This window comes from Choloepus didactylus, chromosome 5, assembly GCF_015220235.1.
Source record: "Choloepus didactylus isolate mChoDid1 chromosome 5, mChoDid1.pri, whole genome shotgun sequence".
Lineage (NCBI taxonomy): Eukaryota > Metazoa > Chordata > Mammalia > Pilosa > Megalonychidae > Choloepus > Choloepus didactylus.
Window position 1 is genome coordinate 39,031,791 of NC_051311.1, and position 9,085 is coordinate 39,040,875.

A 9,085-nucleotide genomic window follows, 5' to 3' on the forward strand; every position below is an offset into this window, starting at 1 on the left:
TTTTCTCTATCAGATACATTTTGACTGTAAGAAATACTGTTAATTCTAGATTCTAGTTATAACTAGAATGGTTCAGTCTAAGGTAAGGGACTCAGGAGGAAACCCTTAGGATCAGGAATTTAGCCCTATAGAACTGCCTCAGACCCATCACCCTGCCGTTCTGTAGAATGTGACCCATGAAAACTGGCTCATGATCCCCAAACAGATAAGGGTACATTCTTCCATCCAATGCAAACAGGTGTTCAAGTAAAATTTTATCAACAGGTATCACTCTCATTTTATAAATGAAAGTAAGGTTCAAGTTTGCTGATTAGCTAAGGCCTCCACATTTCTTCTTAGAATCTGGTCAATGTGGGTTCCTGATGATGACTATGCTGTCTACACTCAGATCAGAGTCTACACTCAGACCACAAGGGAATAGCATTTGTTATCATTTAGTGAACCTCCCTCCACATGGCTTCAAGCCACGAGGACACAGGCTCCCCCCACACCCTTGATCTTCTCCTCAGCTCTTCTGCTGAAGAATTTGGCCTTCATGATGACAGGCTGCTTTGGGAGCTTTCCCTTCCCCAGAACTTTGTAGTAGCCCGATGGCACCACATCAATAATGGGAGCAACCCCAATCTTGCTTTTAGCAGCATTTACCCATGTCTGCTCACTGACTAAGGTCCACAATTTATCAAGGTTGACAGTTGGACAGAAGCTCTGGTTCCTCTTCAAGTGATAATGTCTGATACCAACCTTCCCAAAGTAACTGGGTGATATTTGTCAGAGCTGATCCTGTGGTGATGCATGCCACCAGCATTACCCCAGCCTCCCAGATGCGTCCAGTATTTGCTGATATGGCCGTGGCCATGGCTCACGTGGCCCCAGAGTTTCCGGGTCTTTCTCAGTCTTCAAGGCGTGTTGGTGGCTGAGACGAAAGAGCATTTTACCTTTATTTTTGCAAGACAACCTTGCTGATATGATTCTTGGTAATAGTTTTCTTTCTTTTTTTTTTCCCCAGATCATTTTGAATATGTTATTCCCTTGCCCCCTAGTGTCCATTGTTTCTACTGAGAAGTCAACTGTTGATTTTATTGGAATTCCCTGTCAGTGATGAGTCACTTTTCTCTTGATGCTTTTAAGATTTACTCCTTGTCTTTGATTTCATCATTTTTTTTTTACTATGATTTGTCTGGTTTGTATATATCTTTTCATTTTTTTCTACGTGGAGTTCATTGAGCTTCCTGGCTGTGTAGGTTATTCATTTTCAATAAATTTGGGAAGTATTCAGCCATTATTTCTTTGCATATTTTTTCTGCTCCTCTTTTCTCACCTAGTGGTACTCCCATTACAAGTATGTTGGTACACATTTTTCTGCAGCTTTGTTTATATTTCTTCACTTTTTTCTCCTCTGTTTTTTGGATTGCATAATTTCTATCCATCTATCTTCAAGTTTGCTAATTCTTTCTCCTGCCAGTTCAAATATATTGTTGAGCCCCGTTAGTGAATTTAAAATTTCTGTTTTTGTAATTTTCAACTCCAGAATTTCCACTTGGTTCTTTTTTTTTTTTTTTTTTTTTGTAATTACCCTCTCTTTATTAATATCTATTTGATGCAACATTGTCATCATAACTTCCTTTATTTCTGTAATTATTTCCCTTAGTTCTTTGAAGATATTTATAATGGCAACTTTGAAGTATTTTTCAGTTAATCTAACATCTGACTGTTGCCTATTTTATTTTTCTTGGTGTATAGGATATACTTTCTTGTAGCTTTGCATGGCTTGCAATTTTTTGTTGGAAACTGGTTATTTTAGAAAATATATTGCAGTGACTCTAAGTACTAGTACCCTCTCCTCTGGAGATTGTTATTGTTATGTGGTTGCTTATTTGTTGTGTGACTGGGTGGATTGCTTTAGTGAGGACTATTTTCCACATCCCCACAGTGTTAAGCATCTGATACTGCTCTTTAGGGAGGTGCAGCTTTGGGTGTGCCCACCGTCATCCCGGGATGACAGTGGTTTGGCAGGGCTCTCTTTTTCTCAGTACCTGACCACACACAGCTGTTAAGCTCCAGTAATTGCTGCCTGATTGCTCTATTGTTTTTAACACTGCCCTGGGACATAAATTGCACTGCAGTCTAAGCCAATAAAATTGTGGCTTCTTTGAAGGAATCATTCCTGATGTCAGTTTTGATATTTGTTATGACCCCAGGAGTGTTGCTCCCAGCTTTCTCTGTTCCTGATTCTCTCCTGCAGACTAGCTGGCCTACAGTTTAGCCTACATCTTCACTGAATCTACAAATCTCTTCCCAATTGCCTTTCATAGAAACCTCCACTGTTTTTGAGAGTGACTTGAAGCTTGAACTTCTCTGTGTTCCATTGCAAATGAAGTCAGTTTCTTTGTAAGATTAGGAGCTGTTTTACAACCTGTTTCTCCCCCAGACAAAATCTCTGAGCCAGGGCTCTTGGGAACTAGGGATGGGGACAGTGGTGAACTTCTCTCTGAGTGACATCCCTACTTTAGGAAATGAGTGGTTGGTGGAGGATGGGGACAGTAGCCTGAGGTCCTCTTGACTTGCCTCTCCTGGCTTGGAACCACTACCTTACAAGCCAGAAAAAGGGCAATTTGGGCTCCAAGTATTCTCACAATGCCAAGCCCTAGGTAGAGACTCTGTTCTATGAGTGGAGGCAGGGGAGATGAAGGGCTTGCCTACCATTTGACTCCCCTCACCTACACTTAGCCTCAGCAACAGGTATCTGGGGTGAGGTTGAGAAATGCTGACCTCCTGCTCCTTCTGAGAAGAAATCTCTTCAACTGGGAGTTGGGGAGACAGGTAACCCTGTGTTCCTGGCTGCACTAGTCTGGAGCGGGATTGCTACCTCACTTACCTGGGAGAGGAGAGGAAGGGAGCAGTATTGGTTCAAATACCATATACTGTTACTTTTCTTACTGAATCTTCATAGATTTTCTTTGTTAGATGCTTCTTCATATCCTGAATGCCCTTAGGACCATTTTCAGAGGCTTTAAAAGGTATGTGCTTGTTTTCATAATTTTCACCAGTTTCACTGGGGAGTGGGTCTACAGAGCTCCTCATGCTGTTATGCTGGAAGTTGATCTCCCCCTTATAATACCTTTTGTCTCTAATCCATTCTGATTTTATATAGCTAATCTAACTTCATTTTGGTTAGTATTTGTTTGATATATCTTTTCCTATCCTTTTACTTGCAAACTTTCTATATATTTATGTTTCAGATGTGTTTTTGTAAAAGCATGTACCTAGATTTTGTTTTTGTTTAATCCAATATGAAAATTTCTATCTTAATTGGTAAATAGTCTATTTGAATTTTTTGTGATTATTAATATATTTTCACTCATCTCTACCATCTTATTTTGTCCTGTATATTCATTCTGATATTTTGTATGCTTTATTTTCCATTTTTTCCTTCTTTTGGATTGATCAATTTTCTTGATTCATTTTTTCTTTCTCCTAACTTGAAAGTTAAGCCTTCATTTGCTATTCTTTTAGAGGTTACTCTTTAATATTTTACACTCTTAACACTATTAATTACTATTTCCCTCTTGTCACAGCCCAAGAGGGCTTTTGTAGCCAAAGGACTAAAGAAAGCACTGGACATGTTCTGAGACATGAGCCTTAATTGTGGGGCTTACCGACAGGGTGGGATGTTGAGTCACGTTGCCCCGAATTCAGGAGCTTCTCTGAATGGATTCAGGAGCTGCTCTGAATGGCGGCATGTTCAGAGCTCAACATGGAAATAGTCCACACTTTGTGGGGGCTGAATAAGCTGATTATAAGGGCTCGACATTTCAATGGATATGAGAGCATAAGGCAGGCTTGCCACATAAGGAGGGATTGATTGTAATCAACAGGGAGGAGGGGAGGATTATAGATTATCTAGTAGGTAACAGTATAGAAGGGAGTCTCAGGGAGGGTGTATTTATAGATTACATTTAGCATGGACAAGGAGAATAGGTCAAACATTAACTGTCCTAGGTCAAGCAAAGTGCTGTGTGTAGTCTTCAAGACACTTGGGGGCCCAGGGTTCCCACACCCCTTCTTACAAATAATAGATGGACTTTAGAATACTAGTTTAATCAGTCATTCACTTTCTGGTTTATTTATAATTGTTGCTGTTTTTTTTTTTTTTTTATTTAGTTACATCTTGTTTTTAATCCCCTCATTTAAATTCATTGTTTTATTTTATACAATCTATTCTTATTTAGATTTGGCAACATGCTCAGTATCATTGTTCACTATTTTTTTTTTTTTTTTGCCTCTTTCTCCTTCTGTGTTCATTGTTTCTTCCTGAAATACAGTGTTTAAAAGTTCTTTCAGCAAGGATATGTTAGAAGTAAATGCCTTTGGTTACATGAAAATGTATTGTTTTGCTCTCACTCTTGCATTATATTTTAACTGAGTAGAGAATTTTAGGTTTCAGTTATTTTCTTTCAGATTTTTAATATTTTATTCCATTTTCTTCTAACACTCCTTGTTGCTATTGACAAGTCTGCTATAAGTCTAATTATTATCCCTTTGTACATGATTTCTCTTTCCTTTCTGACTGCTTTTGAAATCATTCCTTTGTATATAGTATTATGCAGTTTTGCTGCAATGTGCCTAAGTGTGGATATATTTTTATTTATCTTTCTTAGAACTCATGATTCCTAAATCTGAGATATCATGTCTTTGTATAAGCCTGGAAAATTTACAGACATTATATCTCTTAGTTTTGCCTCTCCCCATTATATTTTCCATGTGTGGAATTCACATTTGTCATATGTTGGACCTTTTTATTCTATTCATATCTCTCAAAAACTTGTTCATATTTTCTATTTCTTTTAGACTTTTTCCCTTCATTTTTGGTAATTTTTAAAGATTTATACTCTATTTTACTCGTATATCTTTCTTCAGCTTTATCTAATCTGCTATTTAATTTGCCAATTAAATTATAAATTTCAGTGATTGTATTTTTTATCCTATAAGTTCTTTGAAAATCTGCTTCATCTTTAAAAGATCATATGCTCTCATGCTTTTGATTCCTTATGTCTTTAATACTTTTAACTATACATTATAGTACCTATCTGATAATTCTTTTGTCTGGTCTTCTTTATTTTGTCTGCTGATTTTCTCTCATGGTAGACTGAGTCCTCATATATTTTACTATTTTGAATTGTGAGCCCATCTTAACCAGTCTTTTATCAGTGGAATTCTGTGCAGATTGGCTTGAGGGTGTGCACTTCAGAGTTTGTGTTTGTTTCTTGAGTATTCCAGAATCATTGTTAGCCTGGGCACACTTAAAAAAAAAAAACAGTACAGTTTTATTGAGATGTATTCACATATTATACAGTCATCCATGGTGCACAATCGACTGTTCACAGTACTATCATATAGTTGTGCATTCATCACCACAATATATTTTTGAACATTTTCCTTATATCAGAAAGAATCAGAATAAGAATAAAAAATAAAAGTAAAAAAGAACACCGAAATCATCCCCCCATCCCACCCTATTTTTCATTTAGTTTTTGTCCCCATTTTTCTACTCATCCATACGTACACTGGATAAAGGGAGTGTGGAAACAAGGTTTTCACAATTACACAGTCACACCATGTAAGCTACATAGTTATACAGTTGTCTCCAAGAATCAAGGCTACTGGGTTGCAGTTTGACAGTTTCAGGTATTTTCTTCTAGCTATTCCATACACTAAAAACTAAAAAGGGATACCTATATAGCACATAAGAATGCCCTCCAGAGTGACTTCTCGACTCCATTTGAAATCTCTCAGCCATTGAAACTTTATTTTGTTTCATTTCACTTCTCCCTTTTTGTCAAGAAGATTTTCTCAATCCCACGGGTCCAGGCTCATCCCTGGGAGTCACGTCCCATGTTGCCAGGGAGATTTACACCCCTGGGAGTCATGTCCCACGTAGCAGGGAGGGCAGTGAGTTCACCTGCCATGTGGGCTGAGAGAGAGAGAGGCTACATCTGAGCAACAAAGAGGTTCTCTGGGGAAGATTCTTAGGCACAAGCATTAATAGGCTTAGCCTCTCTTTTGCAGTAACAAACTTCATAAGGGCAAGCCCCAAGATCGAGGGCTCAGCCTACTAAATTGTTAGTCCTCAAAGTTTGTGAGAATAGCAGTAATAACCCAGGTGGGGAAGTCCAACATTTCCACATTTTCCCCCAGTTCCTCAGGGGGACCCTGGAAATATATTTTTATTCTCTGCCCAAATTACTTTGGGATGTATCGCAATTTCATACTAATCTGTACAAAGCTACCAGATCTCGCTTCCTATTCAAAGTTCCATGTAATTATGGTGTTTGAATAAACTGACCACACAAGTTAAATTATTTAGTGTGCTGAAGAAAATATACATCCTGCACTAAATAAACATCTCTTCTCTTGGTCTTACACAGAAGTTTAAAACACAGTCAATATCTTCCTTTACCCTTTGGCCTGATTTGCCTTAGTCCTAACCAAATCTGCTTCATTCATATCTCTAAAGAAGTCTAAACTCTTTTTCAGCTTTTTTTTTTTTTTTAACAGTTTCTGTATGAAGTAATGCAGACATTCACAGCTGCCAAGTTCTAGCTCTGAGTTTCAGGCTAGGCACACTTTTTATGTTAACTTTTCTGCTGAGGAATTTCAGAACCATTCAGGTAGTATAAATTAAAAACCTTTACAAGCATGAGGGTAGATCTGTGGTTATGTCTTCTTATGGGAGATCCTCCTGAGAAGAGAAAGATCTTCTGTCTTCTTTTGCTGGTGATGGAGTTTTTCCTAGCCCACTCTTTTACTGAAGGAATGGTTCTTAAAGAGTTCTGATTTTTATGGGAGGAGGGGGAGCTCAATTCCAATGTCTAATCTGCACCCACACGGGTATTAAAGCTCAAGCATTTAGATCATCTCACCATCATCACCAAAGGCTTTCCATTTTAAAAATTAATTCTCTCCCCCCCCATGATATTGTTTACTATCGTTAGAGTGCAGCTATACTTATAAATGGAAATTTATGATATTTAATCTATGATTTCTGGGTGTTTTAAGGTGAGAAGGATTTTTAGATTATCTAATGTAGCATACTGCTAATAACAGAAATGTTTTCACTTAAAATTAGTATCCTTTCTTCTTTTGCCCAGCTATCCTTATCATTTTCTTGATCATTATTTCTTTATTTCACTGTTTTGCTTGTCATAGACAACTCTTGCTCACTATGTCTTTTGTGTGTCTGGGATAGAGTAGGAATCAAATATATCTTGAATGAATGAATGATTACATGAATGAATGAGGGGGTGTGAGCCACTGCTCTGATGTCAGTGAGCATTGTGAGGATAGAGCAGGCATCAGAGTCCATGTCACTATAGGGAAGATGGATTAGGGACAGTGGTATGCTTGAGCTGGCTTGGACCTGAGACCTTATTGTTAGCATATCTTCCCAACTCCGTGTTCAGTGATCTCATATTTTTAGTTTGAGATTGGTTATGATGGGATTATTTGAACCATGGGAATTGAAAAACGTTATGAATCAGGACTTGTCAGAACAAAACAAATATCAGAACAAACAAATATATCAATATCAGAAGAACAAATAAAAAACAAACAAAAACTGTCACTGATAAGTACTTCCAACTTTTTTTTTTGAGAAAAAAGAAGTAATATTGTTGATCCAACTGTGTTTCAGTAATTCAATTTCTAGTTAAACTATTATAAAGGAAGAAATAAGTAAAGTATATATGATTTGTGCTACTCAGAGGACACAGACAAATATCTTAAAACACATGAGCCTATTGTCTCTTCCCGCTACAACCAGGGTCTTTGAACTTCCGGATCTGGTAAGATGGCGCTGTGACAATGCTGGAATGAAATACTGAAGGGAAACATCTTCATGAAGCAAAACAAAATGGACAATCCTGTTACAGTATTGCAGAGGGCTTTTGTAGGATTTACTTGTCCAGCAAGAAATTGTAGGCACTTCCTAATATCTGTGTGCAATTCAGCTATATGTTCTGGGTTTCTGTTTTGAGAGGCATTTTCAGAGGCTAATAGAGGATTTCCAGGATCTTTAAAATGAGTTGTAACACACTAATTCAGTTTCTGTTTTCAAGTTCAGTTCTCCATGTATGTTTGCTTCAATAATAAAGTCATTGCCGATGTTTTTCATTTTCTCCACAACACTCTTCATAGTCTTCAACACTGGTAAATAAATACTAACATCAGAGTCTCGCATTGTTAAGTTCTTGTAAATCCTTACACAATTTCCTTGGAATAACCTTTATGGGGCTTTCATGTCACAATGTGACTAGTGCTTGATACAGATAACAGTTCTACAGAGACTGTGAGGCAGGGAAACTGTTTATTGGTCAGCTTGATTTTCAAAACTCGCATTCTGGGCAGTTTTCAAGGCTCAAGATAAGTTTTCTGATGTCAGCTCTAAATAAATCTCATTGTTTTCTACTGAGACACCTTCCATTTGAACCAACTCTTTTTATTTCACTTACTAAGGGTTTTGTTCTATATTGCCTGGCTTAGTTTCACTTTTTCTACATGTTTTCATGCCCCAGATGAGTGGTATGCTGATTTTTTCTCCAGGGACAATATCAGAACAAACAAATTTATCAATTTATCAATATCAGAACAAACAAACAGCAATATCATGAATAAAACATATAAAATACAGAGTTCCCATAAAGCACCCTGTTATTAACACCTTGCATTAGTGAGGTGCATTTGTTATAATTCTTGAAATAACATTTTTATAATTGTACTATTAATTATAGCTTTCACTTATTATAGTGTTCATTGCATTCTATAGTCCTATGTTTTTTTTTTAATTTTTATTCTAGTAACATTATATATATATATATATATATATATATATATATATATATATGAAACCTAAAATTTCCTGTTTAACCACATTCACAAATATAATTCAGTGCTGTTAACTACTGTTTTTAAAATATATTTTTCATTGAGATTGTTCACATACCATACAACTATCCAAAGATCCAAAGTGTAAAAAGTGCCCACGGCACCACCATACAGCTGTGCATCCATCACCGCAATTAATTTTTTT

The 9,085-nt window shown here is 36.9% G+C and overlaps 2 pseudogenes; both read right to left on the bottom strand.

Annotated features, from left to right (window-relative positions):
- Nucleotides 1-419: 419 nt before the first annotated feature.
- Nucleotides 420-896, bottom strand: LOC119533933 (annotated as a pseudogene).
- A 6,860-nt stretch (nucleotides 897-7,756) lies between these two features.
- LOC119535240 lies at nucleotides 7,757-8,479 on the bottom strand (annotated as a pseudogene).
- Between the last annotated feature and the right edge of the window lie 606 nt (nucleotides 8,480-9,085).